Source organism: Cynocephalus volans, chromosome 7 (assembly GCF_027409185.1).
Source record: "Cynocephalus volans isolate mCynVol1 chromosome 7, mCynVol1.pri, whole genome shotgun sequence".
In the NCBI taxonomy this organism is placed as follows: Eukaryota; Metazoa; Chordata; class Mammalia; order Dermoptera; family Cynocephalidae; genus Cynocephalus; species Cynocephalus volans.
Window position 1 is genome coordinate 56,328,230 of NC_084466.1, and position 17,692 is coordinate 56,345,921.

Here is a 17,692-nt window from a genome sequence, read left to right on the forward strand (position 1 = left end):
TCAAGCATTTCATTTTTTCTTTCTTTCTTTCTTTCTTTTTTTTTTTTTTAATTCATCCCTCTCTTGTATGCTGGACATCAATACTGTAGCTCCAGTTTTACTTTCTGGACCCGGCCTCTAAACTTTTCAATAACTAGTTTTTTCAAAACATGGGCTCCCACAACAAGCTTTAAAAAGTAGACCAGGAGAGAGTTGCAGACTCTCTCATTCGTTGACTATTCAGAGAAGCTTCTCCAAGAACTGGAAGCTAATCAGAGCCTAGCAACAGGTGAACACAAATGTATCACGTTAAGCATTATCGGCAACCATCTTTTCTTCATGTTGATCTGAGAAAAGAAATCTCTTAACAAATACACTGAGGGAATAATGAAACACATAAGCCAAGAGAGCCAGAGAGAAGGGATGATGTATTAGTCTATTTCTATTGCTTATAAAAAAATACATGGAACTGGGTATTTTTTATATATATATAAAATATTTGTATATATACATACATACGCACACACACACATACATACATATACATACATTATATATATTATATATATATATATATATATATATATATATACCGTTTACAGTTTCTGAGGCTGGGGAAGTCCAAAGTTCAGGAAACACGTCTGGTGAGGGTCTTGGTGGTGGTGACAGTGACTCAGAGCATCACACTGTGAAATGGTGAAGAGAGAGACTAACCTCATTCACTCTCCTTTCAAAGCCCTCCAAACCACACCCATGACCACCATTTTTCATCCGTTCACTATGGCTTGGTCCTACAATCTAATCACCTCTTCAAGACCCCACCTTTGAATTATCATAATAGGATTTCCCACCCTCTTAACACTGTCAAAGTGGGGGTCAAGTTTTTTGGGGGACACTCAATCCAAGGCAGATGAACAGCATCTGATTTCTTAATGCTAGTTCTTGCTGAGCTCAGTCTGTATTCCTGCCTGATTTTATGAGATTCCTTCATATCCTCATAATAAATTATCTCTTTCTCCTTAGGCTAAAGTTGGTTGTCTTCATTTGAAATCAAAGTCGTCCTAAGTTTTTGTCATTTCAAATAAGGAACCTGACAAAGCACAAAAGAGCCTGGAGGCTATAATTAATTAAACTCCACTGTATCTACTTTGCTTCATGTCTGACAGTTATCTAAAATAGTGCTTTAATTATTCATTGATTAGCTTTTTGTTATTGAATATACTACCAAGAAAAGTAATTCCATATAAAAATGGTGAACTCTTAAATAAATCACTGCAACTAGTGTTTTATAAAGTTGAGATATTTTCCTTAATGCCTATTAACATTTAGTATTAAAATATTTTTCTCATGATACTGGAATGACACATGTTTATGTACAAGCAAAAGTGACTGCTACTGAGATGCATCATTAAAATTTATAACAATTTACAGCAAGATTGCATTTAGAAATGATGATAAACACCTAAAAATTGATTTATTGGATTTACAAATCATAGATTATAAATTCTGCTTTCTGAAATCCAACCAGCAATGATGAAAGAATCAGGAAAGTCACAACATAAGGAAGAAAGTTTTAGACTTGTTTTGGGGAAAAATAATCTGTGTGCCTGAGTAGATGTGATAGACAACCAATGAGTAAATCAACCAAATAATGTTAATTACACAGGAAAGTGTATAAGGTGGATTTATTATTTAAAAAGGCTATAGAAGCACAAACAAAACAACAACAAAACAAATTTAGCCCATGAGCATGAAATAAGGTTTAAAACTATGCCCACTCAGATCCCGAAGAAAGAACACTTTCAGTTCATTCTCTTTCCTAAGGTTCTATATTCAAATGAAGTATTATGCATCCTGTAACGCTTAGTAAAGGTATGAAGCATAAAATCATATCCATAATATCACAGAAAATATGTAAAAACTAAATGTGAGTGAAAATTAAACATTTATTTGATTATAAAATGGAATTGTAGATAATTTACATCTTTAAGTTTGCTTTTCTGTTATTATTTTAATACTGCTTTCAATACAGTAATATATTTTACAAAATTAAGCAATAGAATAAAAAGAAGGAAATTTATATCTATCAAACACCAGTTGTATATTGGCATTTTTTTATAACAATCTTATCCATAAGTTTTTATTGTATCCTTTCTCAGAAAATGAGAGTTAGAGATTTTTTTTTTTTTTTTTTTCCTAGAGCACAAACTAATAAAGAACGAAGCCAGGTGGCAACTCGTATTTTTCTAATTTCAAATTAGGTGACCTTTAAACCACAAATCTTTTTCTTTTGGAAAGCATACCTATCTAAATTTAGACATTTTAATACAGTTTTATGATAAAGTCAGAATGAAAATGGAAAAAACCCACACAATATGAAACAGAAGAGGGATTTATCACTTTCACTACATTGCTTTTTTTTTTCTTTTTTTTATTGAATCATAATGGATTATACATATTTTTGGGATTCAATGTTGACGTATATTGGTCAAATCAATAGTACTAGTACATATATTGTTACAAATTGTACTTATTCTTTATGCCCCTTGTCCAATCTCTTCCTATCCCACTCTCCCTCCCTGCTCCCACCACTGATAACCCTAGGTTTCTTCTCTCCCTCTGAAAGAGTAATAGTTATTCTGTTGATTTGTTGCTTAGATGATCTGTCCAATGCGGAGAAGTGTGTTCAGTTCCCCCAATATTATCCTAGAGCAGATGCTTCTTCTGTCACTCTGGAATGGGCTTTGTGGAAAGAAACATCCTATTCTTTTCTTTGGTCTCTGCTGGTGACTCTCATTGTGTCAATGCACTCAAGTGGCTGGCAGACCATCTGTGTGGTGGTTGTGACGTCTAGCCACTTTTGTGGAAGCCACGGTTACTGTGGTGGCTGTGGTGGGCCACCCACTGCGAGGTGATGGCACTGGTGGTGTGCCTGGTTGTGGGCAAGGGGTCTGGTCCCTGCATTTTCACTACATTTCTGATTGAGAAAAGGACAAAGAGCATTGAGAAAAGAAAAAAGAACTACAACAATAATGTTGTAGTTCTATGTATTATTTTGTTAGTACCACTTTATAAGTTGATAAGATTTTAATTTTTTGGCTGAGGTTTATTTTAAATTCATTTATTTTTAAAAATCCACTGGATTCCTATATAATTTTTTCAAATGGCACATGCTCTGCCATCTAGATCTTTATATTACTGCAAATAACAAAACAAAACAAAATAATGCTAGAGTAACCACTTTTGAATATTGGCCAAGTAAAAATTAGTCACAAAATAGAGCTTACAAATTCTCTCAGAATATTTCAATATAACTATATTTAAAAAAAGAACAGATATTATTTTAGCTGTCATATTTATGGTAAAAAAAAAAATCACTGACCAATATTGCCTACTTGACAATAGGAAAAAAACCAAAAAAACTAAAGAAACAAAATACTTCTTTCAGTTGTCATAAAATAGATCTTTTTTATCAGCTATATAATTTAACTGCGATTGTCTATTTTTAGTTTTAAAATTCCCATTACTCTGGTTTTATATTAGCATTGAAACATGCTATTTCTCACAGCATAATTTTTAAAATTAACTTAATGGAACAGAACTTACTTTATATGTGATTGAAAGGTGTATGTATCTAAAAACGGACACCATTCATTGATTTCACTGTTTTCTATTTGTACTTCATAAAAATTTTAGTTTAGCTTAGTTCTGTTGGTTTGGTTTCATTTATATGTTTTTGTTTGTTTCTTACCTAAAAGGGAACCACTCCTTTTCCACATGTTCCACAATTATAGCTTCTGTCATAAATTGATAATGAAGATGTGTGACATCCCAAGTCACTTCAGAATGTCTACTGAACATGCCTCCTTTTCCTTTTGCTTATCAGAGTTTAACTACTACAGAATGTATATTTTCATCCTATTTTCTTATTCTTTATTTGCACAGCACATCAAACTCAGCAATACTAATATTGAACTCTAATTTGTAATCTCTTTCCAGCTGATATTGCCTTAGCACTTAATATTACCCACGGAACACTGAAAAAAATCTGAGAGGACAGGGCTGGTATGGCAAATTTGAGTTTCAGGCATACAGGGGAAAATGGCACCATCCTTTTGTAAAGCTTTAGCTTCTTCTGGAGTTCAGTATAACAAGGAGGTCAGATTGTTGGCCTTCAAAAGGACATGCTGAGACTTTTGATTTCACTTCTCTGGTTCTTGTCTACTAATAAATCTCTTGACAACATCCTACTGGGTAACAAAATTCAGTGACAACTTTCAGACATGTGTTGCCAAGATTTGGAGTGCATGTAGTTTTCATCTGGTGCAATTTAAGACATGACCTTAGTTATCTTTCTTCTCTTTTTAATTGTGATAAGAACACTTAACATGAGGTCGACCCTTTTTAGAGATTTCTGAGTATATAGTACAGTATTCTTAACTATAGGCAAAATATTGTACATCAGAAACCTAGAACTTATTCATTTTACATAAATGAAACTTTATATTACCATTATATTAATTTTATATAAACCTTTGATTAGCAAGTCTACATTTCTCCCCACCAGCACCTCTTGGGAACCTCCATTCTACTTGCTGCTTCTATGAGTTTGAATATTTTAGACACCTCATGTAAGTGACTTTCTGTGATTGGCTTATTTCACTTAACATAATGTCCTGTAGTTTATTAATGTTGCTGCATATTGAAGGATTTCTTTCCTTTTTTAAAGCTGAAGAATATTTTATTGTATGTATATACCACATTTTCTTTATCCATTTATCCATGAAGATTTAGGTTTCTTTCACATCTTGGCTATAGTGAACAGTGCTGCAATAAACATGAGAGTGAAGATATCTTTTTGAAATCTATTGGCCATTTGTTTATCTTCTTTGGAGAATGTCCACTCATGTCCTTAATCCATTGTTTAAACTGAGTCATTAGTGTTTCTGCTAGTGAGTTGTAGAAGTCCTTATATATTTTGTATACTAACACCTTATCTGATATAGGTTTTGCAATATTTTCTCCCATTCTGTAGGATGCCTTGCACTCTGTTGATAATTTTCTTTGCTGTGCAAAAGCTTCTTAGTTTGATGTAGTCCCACTTGTTTATTTTTACTTTTGTTGCCTGTGCTTTTGGTATCACATCCAAAAAATCACATCCAAGACTGATGTCATGATGTCTTTCTCTAGGATTTTTTCTAGTACTCTTACTGTTTCAAGTCTTAGGCTTAAGTGTTTAATTCATTTTTAGTTGATTTTTATGTATGTTGTAAGATAAGGGTCCAATTTCATTATTTTGCATGTGGATGTTCAGCTTTCCGAGCACCATTTGTTGAAGAGACTATCCTTTCTCCGTTGTGTATTCTTGGCACCTTTGCTGAATATCAATTGACTGTATATACATGGACTTAATTCTGTTCCGTCGATCTACCAAATTCACGGCATTTCTTAAAGAAATAGAAAAAGTACTCTAAAATTCGTATGGTACCATAAAAGACACTGAATTTCCCAAACACTCTTGAGAAAGAATAACAAAGCTGGAAGCATCATACTTCCTGACTTCAAAATACATCACACAGCTACAGTAGTTAAAATAGAATGGTATTGGTATGAAGACCCTTGTCTTATTTAGTATCAGGTCTGCCACCGGCTGACCCGAACAGCCCTAGCCTCGTTCCTTTTCATGGGTGAGCGAATGGGCCCGGGATTCCTCTTTCCCTCCTGTCCCCTTTGGAAGGAGACAGGGGAACAGAGCCGTGAAGAGAGGTGAGCACACCGCCGGCCCCAAAAACAGCCCGGTTGAAGGACACTCAGATGCGGCGGGGGTTCTGTTGAGCAGTTCCTTTTATTATCACACAAGCACTTGCTTTTAAAGGCAAAAGGAGAAGGGAGGTTTTTTTTACATAATCTTATCAGCCTAAAGGTCAAGAGAGCATGCATCCTGTCTCAATGCCTAGCTATTGCAACCATGAGCGCGGAAGCGCATATTTGGCCAATAAGGGCTAAGGCAAGGTTCCCGCAGAAACCCCCACCCTACTTCCTCCCAGCGCTGTCTTAGGCTGCCACATTAATACACCCTTGTGGGCCCATAATGGCGCTGCTTGTAATGTCACTTAAGGTGGCGTTAGTTTTTAAAGCCCGACATCTCTCCCTTTCTGTTTTAATAAGGCAGCTGGAGGCGGCTAACCTTCCCAGCCTCACCTCCATTCCCTCTGGTGGCTGTGCCTGTCTTAGGTTGTTTCCCTCTGGAAATCTTACCCGTCATTGACTATCCAGCCAAGCGGGGGGCAGGGCGGAGTCTTAGAGATTGGCATTGATTTTTTAAAGGGCCGTCAGGGCTTTCATTATGGGACACCTCCTCTACCACCTGGGTGAGCATTACGAGAGGAGTGGTGTTGTGCCTTCTAAGGGACACAACCTGGCGAATGGCATAAGGCCCCAAGATGAAAATGGCTAGAGGGCCTGCCAGGGAGGACAGCAGGGTGGTGAGCCATGGGGAACTTGAAAGCCAGCTTTGGAACCCCTGGCGGTTGTAAGGGAGGTACTTGCAGATAAGGAAGGCATGACTTGCATGTGTGTACAATCCTTTTTAGCTGTGAAATAGGTATATTTGGAAACCTGGCATGTAGGCCTCGCCAGTTTACATGAGTTAAAGTGTGCAGTTGGCTAGCACTATCTACTGTATATATTTTAGGGCCCTGAGAGGCAAGAGTGTCTGCCTGGGCATTTCCAGTGGCTAGAAATCCTGGCATCCCTTGATGACCCCGAAGGTGTTGCACAAAAATAGGGTTATTGCGGCCTTGTAAGGTACTCCTTACTTGTATCATAAGGGAGGAGATGGGATTACAATCTAAGTGAATGTGGGCTCCCGGAAGCCCAGGGAGAAGATCGGCCGCATATAAGCTGTCTGTAAAAAGGTTAATGGGGTCTGGCACCTTTTGCAGGGCAAGGAGTATAGCGAGCAGCTCTTTGTATTGTGCTGACCCATCACAGGGGTGAAAATGAGTAGCGGGGGCCACCTGTGATGTGGTGCATGGGGGGGTTGTAAATAATTACAGCAGCCCCTGATTTGCCACTGTCCGTGAAGACATTGTAGGTGTCTACCAGGGGTTTGGCGACAAAAAGCTGTGGGTTAGTCCATGACAGCTCTTTGAAGGTGGAGACCCATTTATTGTTGCCATAGTGGCAATCAACAACCCTGAGATAGCCTTCTAGAGACAGTGCCAGCCAGTTTTGATATTGAGCTAACCATGTAAAATCTGCCAAGTGGAAGGGGACGACAATTTTCTGTGGTTCCTTTGCAAAACATCTTAGTGAGCATTCCCTTCCTTTCATTATTAGGTCAGCAGCTTGGTTCAGAGTGGTGTACACCCGGGGGGCCCCTCCTAGGGATAAGTGTACCCATTGGAGTGGCTCCCCCTTTTGGGTTAGGGCAGCCATGCATGTGGTGTTAGCGGCTATGAGCCATAACTCTATAGGGGACTCAGGGTCATAGCGTTTCAACTGGGCGCTGTTTAGGAGATCTTGGATTGACTTTAAAAGCTGACGGCACTCAGGCAGGAGCATGAAGGGGGTGCTGGGGTCCAAAGCGTGCAACAGGACAAACAGGGGAATGAGCTGGCCAGTGAAAAGGGGGGATCCATGAGCGTAGCCAATTTATTTCGCCTAGAAGCTTTGGTGATTGAGGGAGAGTATACGAGTTTGAGATGGTTAGCTGAGGCTTTAATGGGCTTGACTTTACTAAAGTTAAAAGTGTGCCCAGAATTTTAAATGGGGGTATGGTCTGGACCTTATCTGCTGACACCTGTAACCCCCGTTTAGTCAAGCAGGAGAGAGTTAGGCTGAGCGCATGAGATAAGTCCGTGGGCGTTTGTGCCCCAAGAATTACGTCATCCATGTAAAGGTAAAGAACTACATGTGGCAGCTGTTTTACAGGATTAAGCAACTGAGAGACAAACATTTGGCAAAATGAGGGACTATTAGCCATGCCTTGGGGAAGCACCACCCACTCAAACCGCCTATCGGGACACTGAAAGTTTATGGAGGGGATAGAAAAGGCAAACTTTTCACAATCATTCGGGTGCAGTGGAATGGAGAAAAAGCAGTCCTTGACATCTATAGTTACTAGGTATAAGTTGCGTGGTAGAGCGGGGGTCCATGGCAGTCCTCTCTGTGGCGTGCCCTGAAGGATCATTCTTTTATTGACCTCTCTAAGGTCTTGTAGCATTCTCCACTTTCCAGAGGCCTTTTTGATTACAAATACTGGAGTATTCCAGGGGCTAGTGGATGGGCGAATATGCCCTGCTTTGAGCTGCTCATCGACAATTTGTTGTAGGGCCTGCAATTTATTATCAGGAAGTGGCCACTGCTCTACCCAAACTGGGGGCCCATTTACCCAACAGATGGGGGGGCACCAGGGGAGCAGTGGCCTCTAGGATTGGGGGTGACCGGCCATCTGTTTATGAGGGGTTTCCGGGAACTTGACCCTGGGGAGAGGCAGATGGCTTCTTAGGTCCCGAAAAGTGGGGTCCCCCCTATAGTTTGGAAAACAGGGGAGATTAAACTGTTGCTGATACTCCTCCTCATCTAGGATATCTTCATAAAGGGCCTTATGGTCAGTGGTAATGAAAGCGTCTGCTTGGCCTAGAACATCTTGGCCTAACAGGTTGGCCGCCAATCTGGCAGCAATGAGAGGTTTTACTTCCCCTTTTGTGCCATCAGCATCTTCCCAGTGAAGGATTTCATGGGTTTCCCACGTTGGGGTTTTTCCCCCTACCCCCAAAATTTGGGGGCCTGGAACTAACTTCCAGCTTGAAGGGACTTCTTCCCGTCTAAGGACTGTTCGATCCGCCCCCGTGTCAACAAAGCATTGGAACTCTTTGCCTTGAATTTTAAGATTCATTTTTGGTCTTAAACCAGGGACTATAGGTATAGTCCAATGAGCCTGGAGTACTGGCTGCCTGGTAGGGCATGGAGGTGCTGGCTTTGTATCCCCTTGGGGTGACGGTGCTGGGATAGCAGCCTGTTGGATTCCAGTACTAAATTGATCTGCTGTTCCAGACAGCATGGCAAAGCTGATAGGGATGGGTGGGTTGGCTGCTTGGTTTATCTCTGCCTGTACATGGCGCTCTTCTTTAAAGAAGGCACAGAATTTGATAAACAAGTTTGGAGGGAGGACAGCCTTACAGAGCATTTTCCAATCTTGGGTCGTGCAGGGTTGGTGTGCTAAGCCCTGGAGGATGGTTTCTGCCCATGGGAAATTGGGCCCATCCTCTGCGACAGCCTTTTTCAGCTCTTTAAGGTCATGAGCTTCCCAAGGGTACCAAGCAGCCGGACTATTTCCACTGGAAGCTTTGTCAAATTTGGACCTACAGTCCTTTTCCCAATGTAATCCTTTTTTACATTGGGGGCAAGGTGTGGTAGGGGTTTTTTTGCCTTTAGCCTTGGGACATTGGCTTTTAAAATGACCTTGTCTTCTGCAACCAAAACATTGTCCCTTGAAGGGTGGGGAAGTATTGTTTCCTGAAGGGATCAGGGCAGTAAACGCCTTAAAGGCTTTGGTTAAGTTTTGTGTCTGAGCCTGGAAGGCTGAGGATAAAGTCCTGGCCTCGGCAACAGCCTTCTTTAGTTCTTTTACAACGTTGACCAGATAGGCCTGAGGGGCCGCTTCCCCCCACGGGCTGCGGACGGCTGAGGGTTCCCAGCGAGCCATGACAGGAAAAGCCTGTGGCTCTGCTGGGGATGTTTTTAAAGGTGGGCTAGCCTCCTCCACTTCCTCAAGTGCCACTTTCTCTCCTTCGGCTAAACTTTCGCAGGGTGAGTATGCCGGGAGAGGAGGGTACAGGGTAGGGGCATAGGTATCACTCAGTGGCTCAGGGCCTTGCATTGGCAGCTTTGTTTCCTTTTTTCTCTCCTCATTGAACTGCGCCCTATCCCTTTCTGCTCCTTCCTGATGCTCGGGACGGAAGCAAAGCTTTAGGGCAGAGATGGTTGGGTAGAACCCTAAGGGGGGGTCTAGCCCATGACTAATCTTGTTCTTTCTGGTCAGGGTCTGAACCTGGTCGCAAGTCTCATACGAGAACAAGTTGGACGAAGGTGCCCAAAGGGCTACCTTCACCACATGACGCCAGGCATTGGTGGCTGTGGAGTCAGATATTTCTAGGCCTCTGCTTTTTAAAATGTACTTTAGAGCCTTGTAGGCTATCTCATCCCTCTTTCCACACACACACCTCCCATGTTGCCCCACGAGGAAGGGGCAAAGGGAGCTACAGGGCAGAGAAGTACAGGGACTTCCTCCTATTATGGTTCTCACCCTGATACGCAGGTGGATTACTTCACGGCGACTACCGGGTTGCCGGGCGCCATTCCGCTGGTTGATCACCCTTCGTTGACCTTCTTTCAGGACCGAGCAGCCGGGGACCTCACTCGCTCGCCTTTCACCCACGAGTTTTAAAAACTCCTCACACGGGGCACCACTCTGTCGGGTCCACCGCCGGCCGACCCGAACAGCCCTAGCCTCGTTCCTTTTCATGGGCGAACGAATGGGCCTGGGATTCCTCTTTCCCTCCTGTCCCCTTTGGAAGGAGACAGGGGAAGAGAGATGTGAAGAGAGGTGAGCACACCGCTGGCCCCCAAAACAGCCTGGTTAAAGGACACTCAGACATGGCGGGGGTTCTCTCAAGCAGTTCCATTTATTATCACACAAGCACTTGCTTTTAAAGACAAATGGAGAAGGGAGGTTTTTTTACATAATCTTATCAGCCTAAAGGTCAAGAGAGCATGCATCCTGTCTCAATGCCTAGCTATTGCAACCATGAGCACGGAAGTGCGTATTTGGCCAATAAGGGCTAAGGCAAGGTTCCCGCAGACACCCCAACCGTACTTCCTCCGGGCGCCGTCTTAGGCTGCCACATTAATACTCCCTTATGGGCCCATAATGGCGCCACTTGTAATGTCACTTAAGGTGGCGTTAGTTTTTAAAGCCTGACAATTTAGGCTATTCATCCACAGCATTCTGCTGATTGTAAAACATGACCCATAATAGTAAGTATACCTTCTGTGTTTTATTCTGGAAAAATAATATGTAGCCTGTAACAATCTTCAAAATATCACCTAAAGTCTTACACTAAAGCTGTTGGAAAGGCAGTATTTCCTGGAGATAAAGAGCAGATCATATGCCAATTACTGAATCTTTGCCTATTTTTGTTATTTTATATCATGAAAAAAACACAGGAAAATATCTTTCCTGTTTTGTTATCTAATAGGCTAGTAAGAACATATTAGTGTTTCTTTCACCTGATTTCATTTCTGTGGAAACAACTTATTGGAAACTTTTGGCTAAAGAAAAATGGAGAATATTTGTCTTTATGTTTAAAAGAATAATGACCATCAGCTAAAAGTGAGGATTTAATAAGGAAAAACCCTGGGGGTGTGGGAGAAGCAAAGAAAGATATTGGAGAGAGGAAGAAATGAGGGAGAGTTAAGATTGGTTGAGGAATTTTTAAGTGTTAGGAACTGTTTGTTCTAAGTCCTTTGTATGAATGATCTTATGTTTATAATAACCATATAAGTTAGGTATATTGCTGTTGCCATTTTACACTTGTAGAAACTGAGCCACAACAGTGTTAAATAATTTGTTGAAGGTCACACAATAAATAAATTTGAATGTAGGCAACATGATCCAAAATATGACCATAGTATGGTCCATAATGATGCTATTTATATCAAATCCAAAGTAATGATATAACCTGAGGCAGAATTTACTGTAAACAGAACTGAATTATTTCGCTAATATTATTTAACAGTTTATGTCAAGTTAATATTCAAGAAGTGTATTATGTAATTACTATTTGATAGCCAATAAGAAATTATGGTTATAAATTTGTGGTTTATAAAATCATAGTGATGGTGGTTGGTGTATTAGTTTGCTAAGGCTACACTAACAAAATACCACAAAATAGGTGGCCCAAGCAAAATTTATTTGTCATAGTTTGGGAGGCAGGAAGCCCAAGATTAATGTGTAGGCAGGCCGAGTTTCTTCTGTGGCCTTTTACCTTGGCTTACAGGTGGCCACCTTCTTGCTTTGTCCCCACATGGCCTTTTCCATGGGTTCCTGAATTTCTAGTGTATCTTCCTATTGGATTAGAGCCCCGCTTTTATGACCTCATTTAACCTTAATTACCTCCCTGAAGGCCTTATCTCCCAAATAGAGTTACGTTGGGAACTAGGCCTTCAACCTATGCTTTTGGGGGGACACAAATCAGACCATAAAAGTTGGCATATAAATATTTTATTTATGTATACATAAATATTTTGCAAAAATCATATATATATACACACGGTATATGGTAAATGTACATACAAAGGAGACTATAAATACATATTCATTATTATTTATTTTGTTTTTATTTGGCTCTTGCTTTTCTGTTAAGTAGGAGATATTCCCAATTTTACAGGAATTATTTAGTGATAATTCTGACTGGATCACTTCAAAATCTCTTATAAAGTTTTCACAAAAAATATTCTTTTCTTTTAAAGGTCTCATAAGTGCTAAATTTACTGCATAATTTCCAATAGCCAAATAATTTGATATCTTTAAATAAATATAGCAAAAGAAAAAAAAAAACCTTGTTAATTGTTGGTGTGATACTAGATTGACAGGCAATGTGATTCTAAGAATTCCACCTTGGAAATATGTGAAGTTACCAATTCAAAATAACAACAGTCAGGGTATTCTGAGAGAAAGAGAATATCAAATGAAAACAAATCTGGATTTAGATAATGATTTTACTCAAAAGAATTACTGCAATAAGAGAGGGAGTTTATTGCAGCAGGGAGAGTACACTGATGATAAGATCTTCAAGAGCCTCAGAGATCAGACAGAAAAAATTTCTTTTTTTTACAGGGAGGTGTTAAAAGTTCTTTGTAGAAGAACCCGGTATGGTGAACTGGAATGAGCTGGTAGCATGATCGGATGGTTGAGCAGGAAATTGCTTTCCTTGAGGTCAGCCTATTTTCCAGACTGGTCGTTACGGGGCGGTTGTTCTGTATACCACAGCTGACTAAGACTCAGGGTAGGTCAATGTGAAAGAGACTGGAAGAAGGTTAAAGCCTTAACTGAACTTTGGTCAAGTCAAATTTGCAGGTATTTTGTCCATGCTGGTCAGTGAGTACAAGTAGTTCAGTTAATCACTAATGAGGCAAAAAAAAAAAAAAAAAAAAAAAATAGAAATTAGGATGGTCTGGGACTAGCCTTGGTATAGGTAAACATTGGTTTTATGTAAGTTCTGTGAGAAGAGTGGTTTTTTTTTAAGGAAGCCACTTACTTCAATAGGGTGGGGGAATTTCTTAATCTTGCTGTTTTCCAGTAACACGGGGCTCAGGTAGTTTAGCATTGTCAAGATCAGTGTACATTAGTTAATGTCACCCTGAGTTATTGTTTGTCTTTTAATATTCATACATATTTTGGTATATGCAACCTTCTGTTAGGATAACAAGGAACTTCATAAATAGTGCCGATAATGACGTATTTATCATCATAATCAGTTGAAAAAGTACTTAGAAAGCAGATAAATGTCAATTCTTAGCCCCATTTACAAGAAATGCCTGAAGTCAAATCATATAGCTGTAGTAAAATCAGAGGTGCCTAAATAATTTGTGCATTCATCTCACTTTGGGCATAGAATTGAATGACACTGGGTTCCCTTCCCCTACAAGGAATATGGGCTTAAAAGTTTGGGAGGAGTTGTGAATATGTGCATCTGTTACTTATTTTGGACATATGTGTTAAGTCATAGGGATTAAATATCACTTCGGTTTCTGGAGTAAGTCATTGGAGTTGTTGCTAGCGGATTTTGTCTCCCAGGTCTCCTGCCAGTTCTCTTCCAACAGATGATGTGATCTTCCTTTTAATTTTTGTTATAGTTCTAAGAGAGATAAAATCAAATTGCTGTCATAGTCTTTTAAAATCAATACTAACAAGGGATTGTATTGACATTTTCTTATGAAAATTGTTTGTCTTTGCTCCCTGTGCCTATTTTCCATTCAAGAGTATAAATACCAGCACAACCCGGGCCAAGCCTCTTTCTGCTGTTGTGCAAGAATCAGGAATATTTTCTAGAAAATGTAGGTTCTGTGTGTTAATAAATCAAATTAAAATACTTTAGTTTGGTAAGTATCTACTTGGTCAGTAAACTTGTAAAATGTATGTCTATCTTAATGTACCTGAGGGTATTTCATCTGTAAGTCTTTAATTTCCTTACAGAGCAAGATAATTTATAAATGCTCCCCTAACAAGAAGGTAATTGTTGCCTGAAATAATGTGTGGTTTTACTATTCTACATTAAAATCTTCTTTTTCATGGCAAAAGTCCATACTCTCAATAATAAATAGTAACTAACATCGTAATTGAGCAAAGACCTTTTTAAACTAAACATTTAAAAAAATCAGTAAATTCCTAAAATTAAGTAAGGGATGTTACTCTATATTGCACAAATTATTAGTGTGTTATTTGATTCATCATGATTGCTTAAGAAGTTGATACATGTATACATATATTTGCATATAGTTTATATGACATAAAATTTTTCTATGGAGAAATGTAAATTTATTAATACCTTCCCAGTAATAACTAAGGCAAAATCCTGAACTCCTGAACTTATCTAATATTGAACCCCCATTACACACACCTGCAAACTGTAGAAACAAAGCCATTTAAGGCAGCTGTAGCCCATTCAGACCCAGATTCAATCATTCTAAGAGTGGATTTCATTGCATTATAAGCATATAAATATAAACTTGGAGTAAATATAATCACTAATATGGAGTATTACCACAATTGTAAATATCTTAATCCCTTTATTTTATTAAACACTAAAATTTGTTTTCACTATTTCAGTCATATATTCACCACTACCTTCAGTCTCTGTCTTCTCCATCACAATCCCTATAAAAGTTCAGAGGCAAAGGAATTAGAAAAATATTAGTTAGAAATAATAGAATATACCTCAGTAAAAAGTCACAGCATGCTTGAGACATTTATATATTTTTCTGTATCACTGTGCTCTAACGTCAAAACACAGTTGCCTGTACAGGGGTGAATTCTGCATCAAATCCTTATAACTTCCCATGGAGATTATGAATTGTACCACTGCACCATAACAAGCAATCTGCGTGGCATTGTGGTTAGTTGATTGTTCCCCACCATGCTGAAGTTTGTTACATTTATCTCACAATACCAATTAAAAGGAATTTGTGTTTAAAACTTAGAAAATTTGTTTTATTCTTCTACATGTGAATATCCAATTTTCCCAGTACCACTTGCTGAAGAGGAAATACTACTTCCTGGAATGTTTCCCCTATGTTTTCTCTAAGGAATTTTATTGTTTCAGGATGTATATTTAATTCTTTAATCCAAAAGACTGAGTAATGATAAATGCTGGTGAGGTTGTGGAGAAAAGGAATCTTACTACACTGTTGGTGGGACTGCAAAATGGTGCAGCCTTTATGCAAAATGATGTGGAGGCTCCTCAGACAACTACAGATAGACCTGCCATAGGACCCAGCTATCCCACTGCTGGGAATATACCCAGAGGAATGGAAATCATCATGTCGAAGGGATACGTGTATTCTCATGTTTATTGCAGCACTCTACAATAGCCAAGAGTTGGAACCAGCCCAAATGTCCATCATCAGATGAATAGATAAGGAAAATGTGGTACATCTACACAATGGAATACTACTGTGGTATTTAAAAAAATGAAATACTACCATTAGCTGCAATATGGAAGGTCTTAGAGAAAATTACATTAAGTGAAATGAGCCAGGCACAGAAAGAGAAATACCACATGTTCTCACGTATTTGTGGGTGCCAAAAACAAACAAACAGACAAACAAACATAAATGGGGTGGGGGAAAAGACAATCAATCACAACAATTCCTTGAATTTAAGACAAGTGAACAGATCATATCTATGATGTTCATGGGGGGCGGGGGGAGAAAGGGGGTAAAGGAGGAATTGGTAAAGGGACACAAAAATCAACTACATTATATATTGATAAATTAAAATTAAAAAACAAAAAAATTTTAAGCTAATTTAGTTGACTCTAGATGTAACAAAGTGGCTCAGATTGGTAAGCGTATTTGTATGTGTTTGTAGCTCTTAAAGTTACTACAAAACCACATTCTCTTGGGTGTTATGATCTTCCTTTTCTTTCCTTTATTTCTTCCTTTCTATCCTTTTTCTCCTCTTTCTCCTTCTCCCTCTCTTTCTGTCTTTCTTTTTTGTCAGTTTAATGTGTATTATTTCCAAACCCCAAAGCTAGAAACAAATAAATTCATGGCTTATATAAGTAGTTTTTATCATAATTCAATTTTTTTAAATATGAAAAAAAAGAAATTTCTATGTAGAAAGTTAGAAACACTTCTACAAAGAAATAATAAAAATAAAAATAAAAGCTGTTTTTCTGGAAACAGAAGTACTAAGATTACTGAATAGCGATAGTAATTCTGTCCTCCTTCTCTTTGTTTCAGTTCTACATCTTTGAATAAATTCTCCAATTTACCTGTAATTCTCTTTTTTTAACACACAGGAAATCACAACAATTCTCAGATAAGCAGCCTTCTGACCAATATCTCCATTAAAGTTATAGTCTCCATGTTTCCCTTTCTAATTTCACATTTCATACCCATCAGTCACATAAATTATTACTTTATCTAGTTGGACAGTCTGGGGAAAAGTAAAGAAACAGTAAATAAAATTAAAAGTACATATTTGTATAATATGGCATGTCTAAAAACATGCACATACAGACTTTTAAAAAAATGTTCTACAGTTTATTTGCAGCATTTTTACAAATTGTAATAGAATAAAACAAAAATTGCAAATATACTAAATTACGTCTAGGATAAATATTAATATGGATTAATTTTTCAAAAATATGAGTTTTCCATATTTTTAAAAATAAGGAAGGAACTGACCCTGAGGTTATTTAAAGTCACTTTAAAAAAAATCTGTACTCAAACAATATTGTGCTTACATTACTTTCCATAAGCTAAAAAGTATTTTTTCAGTGCTAGAAATTTGAAACATGACTACATATTCATGTTTTGCTTTACATAAGTAAGTTTATCTATAGCATCACAGATGCATTTCAACTAAAATATTTTTTCCATAAATTATTACTCCATTATACAAAAGGCTTATTATCCATTGGATAATGTTATAAAGGCAAAAGTGACAGTAACATATTTATTTTCTTGTGTTGATGCACCAAAGTAATAGATCTTTCCTAGCAATATGTGTGTAATGGTAAGGATATAAGAAATTTGATAACAATATGAAAAAAACAAATGACAGAACTTGGATCATATCTGTGCTATTGTGTGCGGAAATAAGTCACGCTAGCCATTGGTTTTCTCTACACTATGTTTCTTCACTTTAAGAAACAATGATTTACACATATATATTTCACACTTTTCTAGAATAGCTCAATTTTTTTGTTCAATACTCTTTCCCATTTGCACAAGTTCATGGCAATATATATGAAGAACTAGCTATTTCTCAAACTAACACCATATTCCAGCTTGCCCTGGAGAGAAGTGCACTTCATCAATTTGGCAAATGCCTACGTGGGACACATTTGTTTTCTGATAGTTTGATTTATGATGGAATTACATACAGTGTTTTATCTTATGCTAACTATTGCTATAAATA